This window comes from Ursus arctos, unplaced genomic scaffold (assembly GCF_023065955.2).
Source record: "Ursus arctos isolate Adak ecotype North America unplaced genomic scaffold, UrsArc2.0 scaffold_5, whole genome shotgun sequence".
NCBI lineage: Eukaryota > Metazoa > Chordata > Mammalia > Carnivora > Ursidae > Ursus > Ursus arctos.
In genome coordinates, this window is record NW_026623067.1 from 68,441,640 (window position 1) to 68,466,296 (window position 24,657).

Below are 24,657 nucleotides of genomic sequence, written 5' to 3' on the forward strand. Positions count from 1 at the left end.
GGAAATGCAACTGGAAAATAAATCAACATCACAAAATAGAGCAATTCAAGATGCACAGAAGTATTTGTAAAGCAAATGTATATTTTCATAGATTTATTTCTTTAAGTCTTTTCAAACGCTAAGTCTTTTATATTTTTATATTATGATATTTGGAATTCATTTTTATAATGCAGCTATTTCAACTATATAATATCATGTGGACCCAAATTTTTTTGTCTTAATTTAACAAAGGGAAACCTTTTAGAAGAGAAAGTAGAAATCATAGATTATCCTGGAATACACACACAATGAAAATGTTGTAACCATGTATAACCAGCATTGTCCTCCTGAACATGACATACTGAGAGCAATAGGTCTCAAAGTATTGCCACCTATATCAGAATCACCTAAGGTGCTTTTAGGCATTAATCCCCAGGAAACACATCACATTCCCAAAATCAAATCTCTGGAACTAAAATCTGATATTCTGCATCTATAACAAGCATCCCAAGTAATTTTTATGCACATAAAAATTAAGAACTACTAACCAAGTCAATTCAACAGAGTTCCAAATGCATCTGTTCTGCATCATTTTATCATCTTACACAAATTCTGATCTGATTTGCATCCAAAAATTTCAGAAAAATGAAGTGCCTAAAGCACTTGTACAAAAATTCCAATTTTGGTATATACAATTAGTCCAACTTGTCATCTGTGGGCAAAGTAACTTATTCCTTATATAATGAGGTATCATTAATAGGGGACTTACTATGTCCATATACTGTGTGATAAGTGCTTAACATGCTCACTTTTATTTCACAACTCTATAAACTAAACATTATCATCCCATTTTAAAGATGAGAAAAAATGAGAGCAGTGAAATTAAATACCTTACCCAAAGTATTTCAGTTAGTAAAGGACAGATTGTGGATCTTAACCCATACTGGTTTGATTTCAAAGATTGTGCTTTTATCTATACATAATAATGTCAACACACCTCCATAATACCCAGTACTGCCAGATAGGCTCCCATGCAAATACTAACCAATTTTATACCTGGACTAACTTTGTGGAAGCATGCTTTTAACCATACCTTATAACATCTTGTTATAAAATTATACTTTTTATTACTTAACAATTTTTAAAACATGTTTACTTACACAATCTTCTAGGATCCTCAAAACAACATACATACACTATCTTCTTGGGTCTTCAAAACGACATAAGACAAACCATATTGTCATTGTCACCTGCAAATGGAAACATTGAGACTTAGATAGTTATCTTATTTTGTCCTAGAGACCAGAAATGGAGTGGTGTGCAACAGGGATTGATGGAGAATGTGGTATTTTTAGCTGGTGGTATTTCTTTTTACCCCCACTATACTGACTTCTTAGAAGACAGGAATTTCCCTAGTATTCAACCGGAATGCAACTGTTTATGTAGAAAGAATAGGTTAAAGAAATCTATGGTAAAAAATTGACTTACTGATAGCAAGTTGAGAGGTAACTTGCAATAATAATAGTGATTTTCCCATGTTATAAAATGTATAAACATTTCTCAATGTTTTAAAAACAAAGCTTCTATCTTTTACACTCTCTTTATGTTGCCAGAAAAGGGTGAAAACAGCTACTACCTAACATGACTCTGTACTATTAAGGGTGTATTTTGTGAGCAAAGATTAGTTCCTATGATAGATACATAAAGTTATAATCTCTTCTTCACAGTGTTAAATCTTTTAATGTTGTACTTTATAAAGAGAACAGTAAAATTCTAGCCACATATAACTAAATCCACTCATCCATTCAACACATTTTTATTGAGTGCCCAAAATGCATGAGGACCTATGTTAGCTGCTAGGAATGCATAGATGATGAAGTCACTCCCTTGATTAGCATTTACTTTCTTCTACTTAGGATTCCAGTGACTCCTAACTAACAGGCGTTTTTTTTTTTTTTAATTTTATTATTTTTTTTAAGATTTTATTTATTTATTTGACAGAGAGAGAGAGACAGCCAGCGAGAGAGGGAACACAAGCAGGGGGAGTGGGAGAGGAAGAAGCAGGCTCCTAGCAGAGGAGCCTGATATGGGGCTCAAACCCATAACGCCAGGATCACGCCCTGAGCCGAAGGCAGACGGTTAACCGCTGTGCCACCCAAGCGCCCCTAACAGGTGTTTTTAGAAAGGAGATACCTGAAGTGAAGTGAAGTACTTTTCAAGTTGACATCTATTCTGTTTTTAAAACTTCTAAGTCTGCAGTGGACTTATGCATCACTCACAACAGGGATATAAAATTGCCTGGGAAGGACTACTTCTCCTGCACATTCATGCATTAACTTTATTTATTTCAATATGAAAATAAAAGTGACAAGGAACTTGCCATGTTGATATGTTTAAAACTACCTTGTTGTGGTTATTTGCACTAATTTCTTTGCCTAGGTGAGTTACCTCCACTAATTAAATGCTTCCCAGTTCCCTATTAGCTACGTTTCAATGTCATAGTAAACTAAGTTATTATGAGGAAGTTGTATTATGAATGCCTGTCTTGGTGGGCTCCTGGTCTTCTGTCTACGCCCCAGGTATCGTAGGCGTATCTTATACACGGACACCTCTTCAATAACATACACTGAAGAATCTTCAGTCTCACTAAAGATGTACAGTATACAGAACCGTTTGTTATTAATTATATTAATAATGAGATCTAACCAGAAGACAGATACTGTATAATAAATTAAACAGGAAAAGTTTAATATAAAGAATTACTAACTATAACAGGGAATTAGGAAACAGAGGATTGGCTAGGAAGGAGTAAAATAACTCTAAAGAACGTAAGAGTAAAAGATGTAAAATAGAGCTACTACCCCTAGGGCTGAGACAGAGTAACCAAGGAAAGGAACATGTATGGAAAAGTTCAATCCGCATGCTGGACATTTGAAAGGGCTGAGTCCCAGATGTCCTTGGAAAGTAAGTAGCTGTAACTCTCGGTTGTGGAGACATTCACTGAGGTTACTCTAGGGGCCCAGAGCAGGCTGCCCCAAGATGGCCCACTTTGGCATAAAGATTGTTTTGAGTTAAAAGTAATCAAAACTCAGCAGATGCAGGAAAAGTTCTCTGCCTCCCCGACAACTGCCTAAATTTACAATGAAAAGGAGAGCCTGTAATTGGAAGAGAACTATGAACAGAGACTCCTCTTTACCTAAGAACTTAATGTGCATAATAGAGCAACCTTGTTTTTCCAAGCATCTCCGTTCACCTTCTTGCTAATGAACTCTCTCCCCTTTGTATCCTCAGGCCCCTACCCCTTTCCTTAGCTCATATAAGATACATGTGGCCTTGCTGCTTTTGGAATTTCATGTCTGTGTGGATTCCCCATACGTATACATTTAATTTGATTTTCTCCTGTTAATCTGTTTCATGTCAACTTGATTCTAAGTCCAGCTAGAAGAATCATAGGGCAGGGGTTCCTATGTGGCTCAGTCATTAAGTGTCGGCCTTCGGCTCAGGGTGTGATCCCAGAGTCCTGGGATAGAGCCCCGCATCGGGCTCCCTGCTTGGCTGGGAGGCTGCTTCTTCCTCTCCCACTCCCCCTGCTTGTGTTCCCTCTCTCAGTGGCTGTCTCTCTCTCTGTCAAATAAAGAAATAAATAAAATCTTTTAAAAAAAGAAGAAGAAGAAGACCCATAGGACAGAGAGAGGAAGGTCTCCCTTCTCAATACTACCAAGCTGCCCGAGTGGGTGCTAGGCAGGCCAAAGGAAATACCAGTCTACCTGACTCTGTTCAACCAGGTGCTGCAGAAGATTAGTCTTACAGAGGTTGGCTGTGTTGCAAGTGCTGGGCACTGCAGAAATCACATACATATTCTAGAATCCTGCCTATAGGAACCCAACTGGCCCCAGAAGAGAAATCCCTTTGTTTTCCAGGGTCCATCCAGTACACTCTACTGACAAAGCTTAGTCTCATTACAGCTGGCAAAGGAGGAATAGTAAAAGCGTCCCTTCCAGGATCACAGAAAAGTCAAATGTGGATTTGAAGCTGAGAGGCTAAGTTCATAACTGACACATTGATACAAATAGTATCATTTTTTAAATTTCTGAGTTAACTCAATTTTAAAGCATTTTGATGATGTTGTCTAAAGTAATTTAATGAGCAGCATCCATCGAGTAAGGTGAGAGAAATAAGAACATGGTAGAAGAACAGCCTATTTATAAAATTTATGAGACTAATAGTATTGGGTGATTCCTAATAAGACTTCAAAAATTACATAAAATGTACTGATATGTATCAGTGAACTATTAATACGAACACATTAAGTTGATTAGGCCAGGAAAATCATGGACTACAATCACACACACACACACACACACACACACACACATCTGTGCATTTTAACTTTAACATTAATGGATTAAAAAACTGAATTTCATGTATGAATGCATATCTGTTAGTAAAAAATTAAACTATCATTACACATAGAAAATTTAACCTCAGGGAGTCATTCGAACTTTTTGTGGAGTAGTAAATTGTAACAGCAAATTATCAGTTCACATCAAGTCTTTTAACATCTGCCTTCTGCTCAGGTCATGATCCTGGGGTCCTGGGAGCAAGGCTGCCTGCACAGCTGGGAGTCCGCTTCTCCCTTTCCCTTTGTCCATCCCTCCCCCCTAACTCGTGCTCTCTTTCTCAAATAAATAAATAAAATCTTTAAAAAATAAAATAAATAAAAACAAATACTTTCATATTTGACTTATTCATAATATTTTTTTAAAGATTTTTTTTATTTATTTGACAGAGAGAGAGACAGCCAGTGAGGGAGGGAATACAAGCAGGGGGAGTGGGAGAGGAAGAAGCAGGCTTCCAGTGGAGCAGGGAGCCTGATGCGGGCTTGATCCCAGGACCCTGGGATCATGCCTTGAGCCTAAGGCAGACGCTTAACAACTGAACCACCCAGGCGCCCCTGATTCATAATATTTTAATTTTATACTATTAAAATTTGTGTCAGTAAGTCCTTGAATGAATGATTTAAAGTACCTTAAAAAGATAACATTCTCCAAAATTACTTATTTGAGAAAAAAATAATAACCAAGAAAAATTAGATATGCACATTTCTATATTGGGCTTTTAATCCTTATAAATAATATATTGTAAATAAAATGCTATATTCATCATTCTATTTTCACTTTAAATATTTAATTGTAACTTACAGAAGTTCTGCAGAAAACTAAATTTCCTAATACCCTTAAGTCTGCTCTGCTATATTTAAGGTTTGGGATAAAATAGAGATTTTTTTTTTTAAAAAGAAAGTACAAGTTAGCATCTTAAATGATTACAGTGTCCTATAACAGTTCTAAGAAATATTTTGTGATTACAGATTGTTATTCTCATCTACCTCAATGTCAACTCCAATTCTTTTTTTTTATCTCATTTTGAAGTTAAAACTACAGCAATCTCTGAAGACAGGAGTGTAATTGCTCAAATCATACTACCTGGATTTGACTCCTGTTAGTACTAGTCTCTGTATGACCCTGGACCATACTTAACTCCCACCAAGTACCCCACTGTCCTTATGTGGATGACAGAGATAATAACTACCTCAGAGGGTCATAACCTGTATTAAGTGATGTAATATACATGTAAAAATCTTAGCTGAGTGCTTCACATACATTTAGTACTTAATGTATATTTATAATTACTATGATATTGATGAAAATATAAAGCCTAGTTGAATGGAAACAGGATTTAGAAAAATATATTGCACTTATTAAAAACAAACACCAAATCAATAGACACCTGGGTTAATGAAATTCATATTGATAAATATTTCTAAATAACATTTATTATGGGAAGAAGTGATACCAGTCATACTGCTGTTTTTTGGTTTTTCTTATTGTTTTAAATTCTATTGATTTGTCAGGACCTAGAAATGAAAACATGGACAGGATACATACTAATTTTCTATACACACAACCAGTTTAAAAGTATTTTTTTTTTGATGAAAGGAAAAATAAGACAAAACAAAATGTTCCTAAAAGGAACTAGGTAGGCCATAAGAAAATTTAATTTGTATCATGTTTACTTCTGAAACAGAAAACTTTAAAACTTCAAAAACTGATACCCTAGAAATTGAGTAAAAATTTCAGTCAAAATCTTAGACAGAAAGAACCAAAAGCATGAAATCTCTTGTGTTTTATCTGCTTAGAATCAATAATAATGAAAAGATACATGTGAAATATAATCACTTTCAGCCAACCTGGTAACAGAAAGCATATTTATAATCAGATAAACTATAGGGTGAAGATTTCCTCTATGGTAATGTTCACTATAGGAACTCATCACCTAAGTCCCTTCTTATATTTAAATTTTGACTGAATATTTTAAATCTTTTATATATAATTGTTCCAGACTCATCTATTCTGAAACTGAAATTCCCTTTATTTTGAACTCCTTTTTCAGCATCATCTAAGGAAATTAATAATAAGTAATTCCTTGTGATAATTAAATATTCTTTTCATTCCATTGTTAATTTTTAAAGTTAGCAAGTATTTATTTCTTACCCCATATCAACACACGACTCCCTTATAACCTTTGTGTTATACCTAATGCAAAAGGAATTACTCTAAAAAGAAATACTTTCTTTCACACAGTTCCTAAACTCAGAACCTGAAATTAATAGTATTGTTTAAGACTAGGAAAAAATGACCAGGCCATTTACATTCATCAAGTGCACAGGTCTGGTATTTACAGATGATTTTCCCTTATACAACTGTACTTATAAAAACATACTTCTAAATATTAGGCAGCCATATCTACCCTCATTATCACCACCAAAATAATATAATGATAATAAGAATACTACTACTATTAATAAAATGATTATAATAATATTATTAACAATAAAGTTGCTGTTTAGTGGCAGGATGATTTTTGAACATGCGTATTAACCTCCCTATGTTTTCTCACTCACATACTCACATAGAGGTTTGAAATACCTGCTACACAAGGAGGTAGATTGACATCTCACAAGTTTTTATGAATTACAAGAGCATAAAATATTCTGTTTATAATTACCATGTTCTGTGATGATTCGCCAAGAAAATGGAGATATATTTCTGTCTTTCAATTTCGTTGTCAGTATGCATTTTGCTTATTCTGTTGGCCTCTACCTAAGTGCATCTATTTGCAGTTTGTTCAATCAGCAGAGGTGCAGTGAATTTTCTATGTATAAGACACTGTGAGAGGTGCTGAGAATCAAGAATGAAAATAATACTGCCAACACATAAGACATTTCCTTTCTACCTAGGCTTCAAATGGAAACAAATTTAAAACAATGCAAATGTTTTCAAAAATGACATAGAAAGTGTTGACCATGTAAGTTAAGACTATTGGGGATTTGCTGTGGGCTTAGTTAATCATGACATTCAATTCGATTCAAAGATTTACGAAAAAGCTACCATATACAGGCATTTTGCTATATGTTGGATTTAAAACCAGTTTATAATCTACCTAAGGAATGAGTAGAAAATAGAAATACTATATGAATAGTATAAAATGTGATTTGGTTTCTAAATTAGGTTCAAGTGCCAAAAAGAAAAAACAAAATAAAACAAAACAAACCACACCCAACACACACACAAAACCCAAACTTCTATTCAAGCATTCCAAATTTAGATAGTAATGTGAGGTATAACATGGAAATAGAAATTTGAAAGTATGTTAGTGACTAGACTGTTAATGGTGGATCTCAGGGTCTTTCTGTATTTCTTTCTCTTATTATACACATCTGAGTCTAAAAAGCATTAATGTTTCCTCGCTCATGCTCTGGTTTTTCTTGTATATCTGGTCTCTACTTTTTCACTAGCTTGTGCCCTTTATGTTATCATAAAATAAAGCAAAATATCAAATGGAACAAGGGGGACAAGCACAGTATTGAGATTTCTATGACTAGTGGCCTTACTCATACTGACACAGCCACAAAGACTATGAACTTAGTAAGACTGTATTTTGAGAATTATCATCTCTAAGTGAGTGGTGTTTCTATATGATGTCTAAATTTGCCTGCCCTTTGATTTTTTAATAGGCTTTTTAAACAAATTATGTGACTAAAATTGTTCAGATTCTGATGTTAAACAATTAAAATTAAGCAATTAAAATTAATTAAACTACTGTTTTACTTCTGTATACTTAGGTAACTTTTATTTGCTAAAATCAACAGACTTTATTTTAAAAAAAGCACACCACTTATTTAGAAATGTTGTTAGATCATTAAACGTCTAAAATGGAATTTCAGCTTTAAGAGAAAAGCAAAAACTCTATTTTATTCTTAGATACAAAATGCAAATGCAAATGAAATAATCCAAATCAAAATAACAGAACACAATTAGATTAGAATGGAAACCACCAACTTCATCTTCAAAGATGTTAGTAGATATCTATAATGCAAAACACCACTTATAAAGAATGAAAGATTAAAAGTGCAAACTAAACTTATGGAATACAGGAAGGTGAATGGAGATGTCAAAAAGAAGCAAGTTCAGGGTGCCTGGGTGCCTGAAACTTTGGCTCAGATGGTGATCCCAGGGTCCTGGGATCTAGCCCTGCTTTTGGCTCCCTGCTAGGTGGGGAGTCTGTTTCTCCCTCTCCCTCTGCCTGCTGCTCCCCCTGCTTGTTCTCGCTCCCACTCTCTCTGTCAAATAAATAAATACAATCTTTAAAAAGGAGAAGAAGAAGAAGAAGAAGAAGAAGAAGAAGAAGAAGAAGAAGCAAGCTCATTTGCTCTGCAAATCCCCAGAAAGCTTCATAATTGGAAGCACTACTTGCCACAGGAATCTTCAACAAAGCAAGAGTTGAAAATCTAGAGGGCGCACATAGAGCACAGATCCTCCCTCCTGTCTCAACCAGGCAAATACCGCTATGTTTGAAGGAGATGGGAAAATAATTCTCTAGAAAAATAGAATCAAAAAAGATTTGGACTTTAGAAGTAGGGACAGAAAAGAGAGAAAATGCTGTGAAGGACTGAAAGTAAAGGATTAGTTGTAAATCAACTACTAAATCAACAGTCATGTTTATAGCCCCAAGGCAAGAGATTAAAAGACATTTACCTGAGGAGCCTGGACCACACCAGAAAAAAAGGCTTACCTAAAGTGACATTTAAGGGTCTTCCACGGAAAAACCATTCTAGTAAAGCCAATCTGTAGACAAGATTGACCAGGACCATAAACTTATAAATGTTTTTTAATTGCTGATTCTCAAATATGAGCGAAGCAAAGATTGTGAAAAATTTACCAAAACTTCCACCATTACAAACCAAGGCAATGGCTAAAATTAATAACAAAGGAAAGGACAGATGTTGGCAAGAATGTGGAGAAGGGGGAACCCTTTTACATTGTTGGTGGGAATGCAAACTGGTGCAACCACTCTGGAAAACAGTATGAAGTTTCCTCAAAAGTTAAAAATAAAACTATCCTATGATTCAGCAATTGCACTAGGTATTTACCTAAAGGATACAAAAATACTGATTTGAAGGGGCACATGCAACCCAATGTTTATAGCAGCAATGTCCACAAGAGCCAAACTATGGAAAGAGCCCAGATGTTCATTGACAGATGAATGGATAAAGAAAAGGTGGTATATACACAAGGGAATATTACTCAGCCATCAAAAAGAATGAAATCTTGCCATTTGCAATAAGGTGGATGGAACTAGAGTGTATTATGCTAAGTGAAATTAGCCAGTCAGAGAAAGACAAATACCATATGATTTCACTCATATGTGGAATTTAAGAAGCAAAACAGATGAACATAAGGGAAGAGGAAAAAAAGAGAGGGAGGCAAACTGTTAGAGACTCTTAACTATGGAGAAGAAACTGAAGGTTACTGAAGGGGAGGTGAGAAGGGAATGGGCTAAATGCATGATGGGTATTAAGGAGGGTACTTGTGCTGAGCATTGGGTGTTATATGTAAGTGATGAATCACTAAATTCTACTCCTGAAACAAATACTACACTATATGTTAACTAGCTAGAATTTAAATAAAAACTTGAAACAAAGAAGAAAAGGGGGGGGGAAAGATGAAAGAGAAAAAGAAGGAACTTGGGAAAAACAGACAATACAATAGCAGAAAAAATATATATACCCCCAAATAACTTAGAGATAATATACACAGATAAACACATGCATTAATTCCTGAGCCATACCAAGATGCTAAAAACATGATTAGAAACCATTAAAAAAATTTTTTTAAAAAGTGCAAAATTGTTGGAAGATAAAATTAAGAAAATGTAGTAAGTAGAAAAAAATTGTCAAAGAAAGGGAGACTAGGAGGAAAAGAATATAAAAATCAGTTGAAGAAAATCAATATCTAATAGGATTCTCTGAACTAGGAAAGCAAAAGGTAAAAAATATTCTGAAGAAATAATATAAGAACATATTCCAATACTGAAGGAAATGAGTCTACAGATGGAAAAGGCCCCCAAGAATCCAGCACAATTATTGGCAAAGGGTTCGCAACAAGATGTAACACTGGGAATTTTCAGAAACCTGATATTGGGAGAACATAAAAGTTTCTAGAGAAACACTTCATATAATTAGTATGGAACTTTTCAATAGCAGTATTAAAATACATAGTCATGGAACAGAGCCTTCAAAATCCTGAGAGAAAAATAATTTATAATAGTCTACTTATCCCAAATATCAGTCAAGTGTGAGATAAGAATTAAGATGGTTCAAACATGCAGAATCTTTTAATGTACTTCCCACGTAATGGGGAATGGAAGCTTCTGGGAGATCCTCATGAAGAGAAAGGCAGGATTAATAGCTAAGCTGGTAGCTTTAACCATTTAGAAACACACACATTCACACTTCTGGAAAATAAAACATTCTCCAATAAAGGAAAAGACATAATAGTAGATTTCTTGGTTCAAAATTTAATTATTTGTATTGTTTTAATAATATAAACATTGAATATTCATTTCAGCAAAAATTGAACCATTAGTTTAAGGGAAGAGGGTTGGGGAAAGGATGTATAAGGGCACTCAATCCTAATTATATTAGTGAAAAATTGGGTCTGATCATGAGAAATAGACTTGGAAAGCAATGACACACAGAGAAGATAGAGATTTCATTTTCTCTCTCTCAAACACACACATGATGTTCAAATGTAGTCATCTGGGGTTCCAGATCATCAGTGTGCCAGGTTCTTTCTATTTTTCTTCTCCTATATTCAGACAAATGGCTTCTACATTAAACTTCTTTTTTTGCCATAATAAATCAATACAAATTAAGTGTCTTAAACAATACAAATTTAATATCTTCCAGTTCTGTAGGTCGGGTATCCAACAAGAGCCTTACTGAGCTAAAATTAAGATGTCAGTGGCATCGGATTTCTTACTGAGGCATTAAGGAAGAATTGGTTTCCTTGCCAATCTCAATGTTAGAGACCAACTACATTCCTTGACTTTTGGCCTGCTTCCTCCATCTAAGCTAAGCTAATTATTGGTGGAGCAAAAAGGGAACTAAGTTCCACCAGTCCAATGGTAAACACGTCTCTTCGGGTCTGTCCTGAGATTTTAAGTCAATCTTAAAGACACAGAGACAGCCAACTCACTGCCTGAAGTTCCACAGTTATTTGTATTTTGAGGAAGAAGTTTGTGGATAAAGCAGAGAAAAGTCTAAAGCAGACTTCCCAAAATAGTGAGATTCTATTTAATAAAAATGGTGTCAACGCGGATGTGACTTACAAAGATATTTTTGAGCGGGTTTACTTTCCAGCCATCTGAGTGTACAAGTGTGCTGTATGGTTTCAATTAACTTTGAGCTCAGCTCCAAGTATCTTCCCACATCTCACTTACCATCTCGTGAAGGACATGAACGGGGGGGGGGGGGGGGGGGGGTGGGGGGGGGTGGGGGGGGGTGGGGGGGGGAACTGTAGTAAAGCATTCTCTGGTGATGTCTTATTTTGGAAAAGAAATGAATGGGAGGGGCGCCTGGGTGGCGCAGTCGTTAAGCGTCTGCCTTTGGCTCAGGGCGTGATCCCGGCGTTCTGGGATCGAGCCCCACATCAGGCTCCTCTGCTGAGAGCCTGCTTCTTCCTCTCCACTCCCCCTGCTTGTGTTCCCTCTCTTGCTGGCTGTCTCTATCTCTGTCAACTAAATAAATAAAATCTTTAAAAAAAAAAAAAAAGAAAGAAAGAAATGAATGGGAGCCAGAACCACCTCCCCCCCACCCTGCCCCACTGAAACCCTATCTAGGTTCCTCCTTTTCAGAGACAGTCTTTCTGGGAAGTAATACTAGGTGCACTTTTTGTAACTGTTTCAGATGTTTTCCCTAAGACGCTGCAGAATACATCCTTTGATGTAAAGGCTGAGTGAGAACTGGGGGAACTTCCTTCCCTTCAATATTCTTTTCCACTTTCAGTGAATACTCTTATTTTGTGCCCCATAGGCTAACAACTGCTGATCTCATTGTCCTGTAAACTCCCTGTAAAATCAGTGCTGGACTATATATCCCACCAGCTGGGCCTTGTTATCGGATTGTATTTTCTAAGAAGCAAGGAATTTTGATCAAGTAGTGTGTTAACATCCTCCAAAATACAAAACCAATTGTGTGTGTGTGTCTGTGTCTGTGTGTCTGTATTTCCGTAGAGAAAAAGAGAGAGAGGAAGAGAGATTTATCATAAGGAATTGGCTCATGCAATTATAGAGGCTGACAAGTCCCAAGACCTGCAGCGATAAGCTGCAGACTCAGGAGAACCAATGGTGTAGTTCTCGTAGTTCTGATAGAGTAGGCAGTTAGCTAGACGTGAAGAGCGACTTTCCGACCACTGAAAAAGATAAAACTCAAGAAACTGCCAACCACCCCACTTCAGCTGTGAAGGGGGATTTTCCCATGAGGGAGGGAGGAACCCTGGGGCCCGCACATGCACTCTTCCCTATAACCACTGCCCTAAGGTAACATACAGTTTCATTATAATACATTTACATTGCAGTTTTGACCCCCCCCCTTGAGGGTGTTGGTTGCCTGGACAGTTCCACTAAGGACCGTACATGGTCATAAATTCCCTCTACTGTCCTGTAGGAGGAGACTCCCAGGTGATTAGAGAACCCTGAAACAAAGACCTCCCCAAGTGTGGCTCTGCAACCCAAATAAGATAAAAGGAAAGGACACGCCTAACCCCAGTGCAGGTGCCACCTCTGCACCTGCCCCCTCTCCTACCTTTAGAGTGTACTTTTGCTTTGACCACTGTTAAATGCTTGCATAAGGGTTTGGCTCTGAATTCTTTCTTGGCAGAACTCAAGAATTAAGGCTAGGGAACAGAACTCACAGCCAATGGTTGTAGTCCAAAGGCTGGCAGGCTTGAGAACCAGAAAGAGCCTATGTTTCAGCTCATATCCAAAGGCAGGAAATAGCTGATGTCCCAGCTCAAATGCAGTAAGGCTGGAAGAATTTCTTCTTACTGCAAGGGAGGGCCGGCCTTTTTAAAAATATATTTTATTTATTTGAGAGAGAGAGAGAGCACACAAGCAGGGGGGAGGGGCCTAGGAAGAGGGAAAGGGAGAAGCAAACTCCCTGCTCAGCAGGGAGCCCTACTTAGGGCTGGATCCCAGGACCATGAGATCATGACCTGAGCTGAAGGCAGACACTTAACCGACTGAGCCACCTGGGCACCCCGGAAGGGCCAGCCTTTTTATTCCATTCAGGTCTTCAATAGATTGGATAAAGAAGGGCAAATTGATTTACTCAGCCTACCAATTTAAATGTTAAGTTCATTCACTGGGTTTTATAGGTGAGCTATGAATCACTAAATTCTACTCCTGAAACTAGTATTACACTATATGCTAACTCACTCAAGTAAATAAAAACTTGAAATAAAACAAAACATACATACATACATAAATATTAAGCTCATCCAAAAATACCTTCAAAGAAACACCCAGAATAATATTTGACCAGATATCTAGGTGCCGTTTGGGGTCAAGCTGACACATAAATTTAATCATCACAATCAGCTTGCTTATTAAAAGACATTTCCTTCTGTGAGTGATTCTCTCATTTCCAAGGAAGTGGTGGGCCTTTTTCAAATGGCTGAAATCAATGGCCATGCATTCCTAGACAACTAAAAGATGGCTTTATTTTATTTTTATTTTTTTGAGGGTGGGGGGTGGTTGGTATAGGTTAGTTTTTGTAATTAATTTTGAAATACACTTCTTCTTTCTTTCTTTTTTTTTTTTTTAACATACTTCTTGAATCCTGGAATCACCAGGTCTCTAGAACTACAATTGGGGGGAAAAATCTGCTTGCAGTTTTAACAAAGTTAGAAATTCTTCATAAATAAAACTTGTTTTTGTTTTTAAAGAAGGAAGTTTGTCTCTAATCTTTCTTAAATTATCATATCTCTTTCTGACCACAGTTGGGCAAGGTTCTTTGCTTTTAGGGAATCATGTGATTTGTTTGCACTCATCTGGATAATCCAGGAGGACATCTTCATCTCAGAGCCCTTATCTTTAATCACTGCAGTCTTTTTTGCATATAGTCACACATTCTGGCATTAGAACAGGACGTCCTTGAGGACTAGTATGGACTGTTTTTCTGCTAACCACCTTTCCTTTTCTTGGTGTAATTTCATGATCACAAGAAAGGTGCTGCAATTCCAGTCACTATTCCCTTCTTCCCTGAAGAAGAAAAGATCTAGAGGGAAATGTAAGCAGTACCTGCCAGTTGATTCACCATTTTTTTTAGGAAGCTTCATTAGAAATCCATCTAGCAATTTCCACCTTCATCTAATTGAACTAATTCAATGTCTAATTGGGTGTCACATGAGATCTAGCACACTCATCTATCATAATAAGAAGTCAATAAATTACAACCAAAATCTATAGATTAAGAAATACCAAAATTAGTTTAGTATATGGAACTATGAGTTAAATTCAAGAAAAAATAACTATACAATTGCAAGAATGGAATATGTATTTGGAAGGAAAGTGGGGAGAGACGGGGAGGGAATTCTTCCTAAATTTTACAGCACTGTATAACTCATTTAAAAATGTGTATGCATGCTTTGATAAAAAGCAAAATAAAATAAAATCAGATCCACTGGTTAGCACCCCTATCATCCTGGTTTTTACTCTAGACTTTGAGCAAAGATGGACCTCCTGCCTAGAATTTTGTCATTATTAACTTCCAACAAGATTTTGTCCTCCAAACAGTTGCAGAAAAACCTCCCTCTTTAGCTATTTAGTGTTTATCTTATTAATTATCTTATTAATTAAAATGTTGGGGTATTTAAATATATATATATATATATACATATATATATATACATATATATATATATCTCCACTGATTCTCTTACCACTTATACCATATATAAATATTTAACTTTTCAGGGTCTTAAATTAGAAGCTCTTAAAAAATCAGTAAGTATTTGGACAGCCTTTTTACCCAGTACCCCAGCAGAGCTGTGTGTAACAGATGCTAAAGAGGAGATTCTCTAATAGAATTTCAAACTAGCATTCTTTGGCAGTTGAACTATTGCATAGTTTGATTAGCTAAGTTTTGTAATTTCCTAAGGTTTCTCTTTAAGAAGAGAAGTAGTTCAAAATGTTTCCCATGTGCTCCTACATACATAAAATACTGAACTAGAAAAATGAGACAGACTTTAGGATGATTCTTTCTGTACGAGTATCCTGCATTTCATAACGTGATTGCTGAACGTTGTTTTCTTTAAAGCACCATTATTCATTCACCATTCATTCAACATTCTCCCTTTTGCTCTGAAAATAGGAAACTCAATTTCTGTGGTGCTCAGTGGAACTTTTGACAATTTAATGAAGAAACCTTGAGAGTGCAGAGGGTAAGCAAAGAGATGTTTTTTCCCTCATATCAAGAAGTAGCACTGAAGTGGTAAATATGCGGTTTTATTTCTGTTCTTAGTATTGTATCCTGGCCTGACTGCCCCTAGTTTTAAATTGGGAAGGATCCCAGAGAATTCTCTGAACAATAACTATTTTTTCCATTTTCTTATGATTTGCTACTCCTATTAGATGGGAGTAGGAGGCATTCACAGCTAGTTCAGACTGAAGTTGAATTGGTCCTTCCTACCATGAAGTTTTCTACTGTTCTTCATCTCCCCCTCCCCACCTCTAGCCAGGGAAATATATTATAGCCTATAGACTCACAAAGGAATTTCAAGCTGTGTTCTGTTGTATCGTGAAAACATTGTACAAGACACATGACCCAGGATAGACAGGGGTAGCAATACACCTTGAACCTGTGCTTTTCCTGTGATTCTATTTAAAATCATCTAATGGATCTAGTCCTCTGAGGGAGTAAAAAGGTGATCTGTATCTCTCAGTAAATTATCCAAGCCTGGCTCAATTGCCTAAGAAAATCCTGGATGTGATCAAGGTTAACGCTTCTCTCTGCTTAGAAAATTGCATTGTTAGTGTGACCATCCACACACAAAAAAATGATAGTAATAACTATATTATGCTAAATGACAAGAATGATTCTAGGACAATATCTGATTTAAAAGTAAAAAAAAAAAGATGACTTAAAAACATTATATTAAGTTAAATCAGTAATTCTCAAATAAGGTGATTCCACACACCCCCCCCCCCCCCCCCGCCCCTGGGACACTTGGTAATATCTGGAGACATTTTTGGTTGTCACAGCTAGGGGGATTCCACTGACATCTAATAAATAAAGGCCAGAGATGCTGCTAAACACACTACAACACACAGGACAGCTCCTAAACATCAAAGAATTAAGCTAGCTTAAAATGTTAATAGTGTCATGGGTGTTGTATGGAAGTGTTGAATCATATACTGCACACCTGAAATTAATATTACACTGTGTTAACTAACTGGAATTTAAATAAAAACTTTAAAAAAATGTTAATAGTGCCAGAATGAAGAAACGCTGGGTGGATGTTGCTGTAGACTGCATGTTTGTTGTCTCCCCAAAATTCATATGCTAAAGCCTAATCCCCATTGCGATAGGGATTAGTTTGGATGGTACCCTTTGGGAGGTGAGTAGGTCCTGAGAGGGGAGCCCTCAGGAATGGGATTGTGCCTTTATTAAAGAGGCCCTAGGAAGCTTACTGCCCCCTTCTTCCAGTAAAAAGACACCATCTGTGAATCAGAAAGCAAATCCTCACAAGACACTGAATCTGCTAGCGTTTTGATCATGGATTTACTGACCTCCAGAACTATGAGAAATAAATGTCTGTTGTTTGTAAGCCACCCAATATATGGAATTCAGTTACAGCAGCCCAAACATACTAAGATAGATAATAATTTTAAAATATATTCATTGCAGAAGGCAATGATAAAATTGAAAGACTAAGAAAAATATAGTACATTATTTTGGATCTTAAAATGAGATAACCATGATGTGCCATTATACTTTTAAAGTAGGTGGAAAATATATCAAATAAAATACATCTTCCAAAATCCCTGGATATTTTATTAGAAGCAGATGCTGGTCATTTCAACACTCTCAGCCGTTTCAGTAACGATTAAGTTCAGTCTCTATTGTGGTTCTGATATTTCTAAGTTTGCCTAGAAATGTTATACATTGAAGGCAGAGAGCTGGTGGAGTACCTTGTCGCTTATATAGCAGCACTGTATCTTCTGCCTCTAGCTGAAACTGATCTTTTCTAACAACTGTGTTTTAAGTACCTCCCCTGCTCAAATGTCACCTTCTTGATAAAGCCTTCCCAATTCCCCTAGGAGAGAATTAGCCATTTTCTCTCTGGTATTCCAAGAATACTTGGTGTACATCTTTTTTGGAACTCTTTTCAAATAGTATTACAAAATCTTGCTTATCATTTTCCCAAAATCCAAAGTCTGTGAGTTCATCCCAGATTGAGATCGCATCTTATTTTTCTTAAAACTGAGCACAGTGCCTGGAACAGAGTGGATACTTAATAAATGTTCATGGGATCAATGAGAATGAGTCCATAATTTGGGTTCTAAGATTCAGGAGGTCTTAATTTGAATTTTTAGGCTCAATGATACTGAATATGACTTAAAGCCTCACCCATCCAAATCTTGCAGATTGTAAAAGATCACAAGCTAGACTTTCCTCAGATTTTAGTATCAGAGACATGAAGAGTGCACAGTGTTTGAGTGGGCATGGTGTATAGAGATCATTAAATAGCAGTCACTGTACATGCAGAGACAGGAAGGAAGTAAGGGAAGTGGGGGTTGGGGTAGGGAAGATGAGTTCCCAAAAAGCCACCCAAGGTGTATAACTGATTATCATTTTCCACCTTACACCCCTAGATGCTATCCTAGTGAAACAGGCTTCAAAGCAGAGAACAATTACAGATTGAACTCTTTATTTTTTTTTTTTTTTTACTCCAAAGAGAGACTGAGTATTACTTTAATTCAATTCTAGATCCTCAAATCCCATATGTCCTCTTTCTAAAAGTGAGGTGCCAGGCCTTTGTCCTTGCCCATGTCCATATTCACAATAGCCCTTTTTTTCCACTTTACAAAAGAGAAGCACACATCTCACTCACTCAAAATCCTATTATGGTGTAACTAGGTGTACTTGAGGGTAATATTACCTAAAGGAGGGTAAAACCTGCCAGAAGGACAAACAAAATGATGATTTAAATACTAGTCTTTCTACAACCTTCTTAGAGTAAAGCGCCATAATCTTATGGTAGAGTTTCATGCCTTTTCCTAGTTTACACATATTTTATTTAAGGGTGAAGTACAGCAGTAGAAATGAGGTAGGGTTCTTCTGAGTTCAGATATTTTGTGTGATGCAGTAAAGACAATTTCTATTTAATGTCATCGACTCTTTCTTCTTCTACAACTGACAAAGACTGTATCCCTTCTGAAAGAGAATCTTATGGGAGCATTGCAAAGATAGATTCCATATGAAATATAGAATGTGCCAGAATCTTATTTCTTCCAGGCAAAAAAACAGCAGAAGTCCATCCTTATTAACTCCCTCTCTTAGATTCACGATGATCTAGATGTGTACAAAGTAAACTGTGAATTGCCCATCTCATTGCAAAGTACACTGTCACAGCATTTTGACAATTCTCAGTAATGTGAAAAAGCTTGATGATTATCCTCATTTACCTTTGTTGAAATCTGTCAATTGCGTATTTTGCATAATTCTGCATTAACTTTCAGAACATCATTGTCACATATTCAGGTGGAAAAAATAGATCCTGAATAAATTGGTATTTTTGATTTCTCTTGGTATTTTACTCAGATCTACGGGAAGAATTTTTTTTGTCAAAATATTCTTGAATACTAGAAATCCATATTCAGTTATTATTTAGGCTACTTTGTACCTTCCTATCACATTTTTAAAAAAGATTTATTTATTTATCTATTCGACAGAGATAGAGACAGCCAGCGAGAGAGGGAACACAAGCAGGGGGAGTGGGAGAGGAAGAAGCAGGCTCATAGCGGAGGAGCCTGATGTGGGGCTCGATCCCACAACGCCGGGATCACACCCTGAGCCGAAGGCAGACGCTCAACCGCTGTGCCACCCAGGCGCCCCCTTCCTATCACATTTTAACACATTTATATTATGCATCAAATATATATTTTGGATTTAATTGTAAATAATACACTTAGCAACAATAATTAATAGCCTTTTAAACCCCATTCTTCTAAAAGTCTAATAATTCTCCTTCTCTCTTTGCTCATAACTTACAAAATCAGTTCAAAATGTTCTGAAAAGAAAAGCATCTATTTATGTAAGCATAGGACAGAATGCTCCCAAATGTAGTCAGATGTACAATGCCCTAATCATTAAAACAGCAGCTTTATATAATTTAGATTAATTCTTCCCACGGAGGTGTTGATATGCTGTTTCAAATCTTTCAACCCCTTATTTTAGTTTCCCAAAACTACCCCAACCCTAGACTGTTTATATTTTCTGTGCCAGTGTCATCAATGAATCAAAATGGCACTCTGCCTTTTCTTACATATAAATGGAGAAGAAAAAAATGTTTTGAGTCGCAGTATGGGTAAAAGTGTTATTTAGACTTGTTATAAAATTATTAAAGGCATTTAAATTTGTGTGGAATTTGACTAACGGCTGAATGGGAAAAGTTGATTTACAGTCTTCTTCCTTGAAACCTAGAAATGTATAAGGGTCTGCTTATTAATACTCTAAAATAGTCACAATAAAATTATCCTATCTGTAAATACAGTAGTTAATTAGAATCACAAAGAGAGCAATCCTTTAAAAAAAAAAAAAAAAAGAATAACGAATTCTGTATTGAGACGGTAAGATACCTGAAGCTACTTTAAACAATTGCCGGATCGCCCAGGGCAAATTCTCACGCGTCAGGGAGTGGGTTGGGACGCTTTCCTGACCCTGGCTGACTCTCAGCAGCCTCCGCCCCTTTTCCTCCGTTCCCGGGGATCCAGTCGCCATCTTGATCTGCGGGCAAACGTGGTTCCACGCGTCTCAGTGGTGAGTCCCCCCCCACCCTTTTTCAAAAGCGGTCCTGTCAAACTGGTGTCCGGCTCAACGTGTTGCCAGGGGTTGCCCCAACAGGAAGTGCCAGGCCGTTTGCCGAAACCCTCTTGATGGGACACCCCAAAGTCATTGGGCACCCCGAAAGAGTCAGCCGCAGGTATTTGCCTGACTCCTCTCCCTGGTGAGATGCCGCCAGAAAAGTCCGTCACTTCATACGGGTCCAGTCCCTTTTCAGGTCAGAGGGAAGCCCTGACCGAAATCCCGACCATGAGCCAGACCTCCATTCCCTTTGGGGGGGACACCCTTTTGGGAATTGGGAGGCAGTCTTTCCCACTATGGGATCCCCTCTCTTCCTTCAGACTCACGCTTGGGCTATGTCCTTACAAGGTAGAACATTCTAACGCTTAGGTGGCTCAGTAGGTTAAGCGTCTGCCATTAGCTCAGGTCATCATCTCAGGGTCCTGGGATGGAGCCTGGATCTGGCTCCCTGCTTAGTGGGGAGCCTGCTCCTCCCACTCCCTCTCCCTTTGCCTCTCCCCTTGCTTGTGCTCTCTTGCTCTCTCTCTCGCAAATAAATAAGAAAAAAAAATTTTTTTTTTGAACCGGGATCCTTTTTCTCTCTGCCTCCTGGCGGGGCTTCACCGTCTCTGCCTCCCCCTCCTCCTGTATCTGCACCACTTTGGATTGCAGACTGCATACACCATCCACTTCAGATTTCCCCACTGGTGCCCCAGGTAAAAACTGACAATGAGGAACAAATTGATTGACTTTTAAGTGGACCCAGGTGGGACATAATTTGGTATTTAAACTAATTGAAACTTTTATTCTACCAAGGATGACTGAAGGTCAGGGAAGCTCCTGTTATCTCTGTTGCAATTTGTCAGCAAAAGATGACTTAAGATGATGGTTAATTTTGTCTGTCTCAGAGTTTTCATAGGTAATTAAAATAGTTTTCAAAGTGTTTGGTAACCTGAAACTTCAAAGTTTTGCTTGGATGATAAGTTGGATTGAATTTATTGGACATCTAAGTCTTTAACAAATGAAAGAAAGTACTAAAGCATTTGTAACTGAACGTAGGTTTACAAAGAAACTAAGGATATTTGGGTCTGTTGGAAAACATGCTTTGTGCTTAATTGATTCATAGATTTGCCATCTAATGAGTTGTGGTGTAATCATTTACGATTGGTTACTACTTCGTTTTCACTGGAGACTAAAATTTCTATGAGTTAAAATTCTGCTAAATATAATTAAGACTGATGGAAATAAGGGAAGCAACTCTGTATGCGTAACAAAGATCTAAAGAATGGGAATACATTTTTTTTTGAAGGTAAAAGAAAGTAATTTTGTCCTAAAATGACACTGGTTGTTTGGAGAGAAATGGCTTGGAATGAAATCTGAATGCAGAGGAAAGTTGTAGAAGGTTTGTGAAGGGAAGTCTTTGGAAATGAATTTTATGTGTGGTCAGGATGGACTCGAAAGGAATGGATTTTAAAAGTACACTGGTGTAAGATTGAAATTCTGCTTTCTCTCTGTTAAAAAGACAAGTTTTCTTGAATTGTTGGTCTGCTCTTGATAAGAAAATGTAAACAAAGTTGTTTTCCCTTTTCTTTGCCCAGAAAAAACAGTTTCTATGTTTTGTCTTTATCAGGTCTTTCATGACCCATAATCCTATTCAAACTTTCTAAGGTTTTAACAAACTTGCCCAAGATTTAAATTGTAAACGAAGTCTCTGACTAGTTAGACTTGTTTATTTGGTGTATTTTGTTCTGGTAAGGTAGTCACTCAATATTCTGATTATTGAAGTGTTCTGTGTCACAGCAATAATAGAATTTCCTTGTCAATTGCATCATAATGAACTCAGATCATTAACAATCTCCATTTTTGAGTTTTTCTCATTTGTAATTGTTCTTATTCTCTTGCAAAATGAGTATTATCTTCAAGAAGATTCATAAAAAGGACTTTTAAGACAAATACAGGTATTCAGTATCTTTAAGGTCATAAAACTGAAATGGGTAAGATTTCCAGAACTAACTAGAGCTGCATTCAAATTGGATAAGAATTCATAACATGAGACTAAAGAAATTGAGGAAAATGTCGTTTTTGTAAATCTTGTTTGAAACATTGCTGGTTCTCTAATGTTTACTCTTCCAGATTAAAGAAAGTTTCTCTTAAGGTATCTATGACTTACAGAAATATGATAAAGTATTCATTTGTAAACAAAATTAAGCATTTAATTTTTCTCTCTACCTGAACACTCTGAATTCACAAGGTCTCAGTAACTATTCTTTCTTCCATGGCAATCATAGTCATTTGCATAAGTTCAATAAGAATCCGTTTTCCTTGTAACAGGACACCATTAAAAACACTGGTTATTTTACCAAGGCTTTGACTGAAATGTCATATTTGAGAGAGATGCATAGACTCAGATGTGACTGGAGAGGTTGAAGGAATTGAGGTTGACTTTAGGAAACATGGAGCCATAAAGCCCCTTGGAAATGTTGGCCTGGTACATTGCTTACAGAGTAAGCAGTCTTACCAGGTGAGTAAAGAATGTTACTTCCTGACAGGTGCAGGAACCTCAGGATACTTTGGGGACCTTGTGAAGAGGAATTCACACAAATCTACAGGTATTACAGGCATGTCTGATGGCCAAGTACTTGGCTTGGCTTCTGGCCTAGAGAGGCTACTAAAAGTTCAATCTAGAACCCTTAGGAAAGTTCCAGCAAAGCAGATTTTAAAAGATCTATATGGCCAATCACTATTCTTGCTGAGCTTATGTAAATCATTAGGCCAAGTTTGTTAAAATTGAACTTGTCTTAGAAACAAATTGGTCTTAATTTGGCCATCTCTGGAAATAGGGGTCATTTTAGAGAGAAAAATTATGTTTCTATAACACATCTTTGCAGATATAAATGCTAGTTAAGTGTTGTTTGCCTAAGGTAGACAACTTGAGGTAAACTTCAGAGAAGTTGCTACAAAACTCATGTATAGAAGACTGTCTTCACGCTTGCTGTTCTGGGGGGATGATAACATGACCCCATGGGCATATGATTATTTGAACAGCTGTTAAATGGGATTGATTCCCCAGTTATATAACTCAGTTAGCACTTTGACCAATTCTGTGTGGCTGGAATGACAAAATAGTTGCCAGAAAGTCAGGGGATAGCCCACTCCATGGTGTTAATTATGGACTTGTGAAGAAAATGGGTGGTTCTACTTACCCTGTGATTGGATTAGGTGATGTACTCAGAAATGCCCTTATCTCTTGAGACAAGTCTTCTCTCACTTGCCAGTGATTCCTCATAATTAGGATATAGTTAAGACTAGACATCAAAGAAAGAGGACTTTTGCGGGGGGGCTACCTTTATTATTTCTTTTTATTTAAATTCAATTAATTAACATATAATGTATTATTAGTTTCAGAGGTAGAGTTCAGTGATTCATCAGTTTTACATAATACCCAGTGCTCATTATATCCTGTGCCTTCTTAATGTCCATCACCCAGTTACCCCTTTCCCACACTCTCCTCCCCGCAGTTTGTTTCCTATGATTAAGAGTCTGTAACTTACGGTTTGTGTCCCTCTCTGATTTCATCTTATTTTATTTTTTTCTCTCTTCCACTATAATCCTCTTTTATTTCTTAAATTCCACATATGAGTGAGATCATATGCTAAATGACTTATTTTACTTAGCGTAACATCCTCTAGTTCCATTTGGCTGGGTAGTATTCCATTGTGTACGTATACGCTGCATCTTCTTTATCCATTCATCTGTCAGTGGACGTCTCAGCTCTTTCCATAGTTTGGCTCTTGTGGACATTGCTGCTATAAACACTGGGGTGCAGGTGCCCCTTTGGATCAATGCATTTATATCTTTGGGGTAAATACCTAGTAGTGCAATTGCTGGGTCATAGGGTAGCTCTATTTTCAACTTTTTGAGGAACCTTCGTACTGTTTTCCAGAGTGGCTGCACCAGCTTGCGTTTCCACCAACAGTGTAAGGGGGTTCCCCTTTCTCCGCATCTTGCCAACAACAAAGAGGGCTGCTTGATGGTTATATCCCTTAGTCATATTTGTTCCAGGAGGTACTTCTATTGATATAAAATTGCAAATAGAGGCTTTAGCTAAGCATACAGCAGCCACCTTTAACTAAGCTTGACATGTAGTCACGCACAAATTCAAAAGATGGTCCTCCAAAACCGAATGGCCCTTTTTATCCTGACTGCAGCTC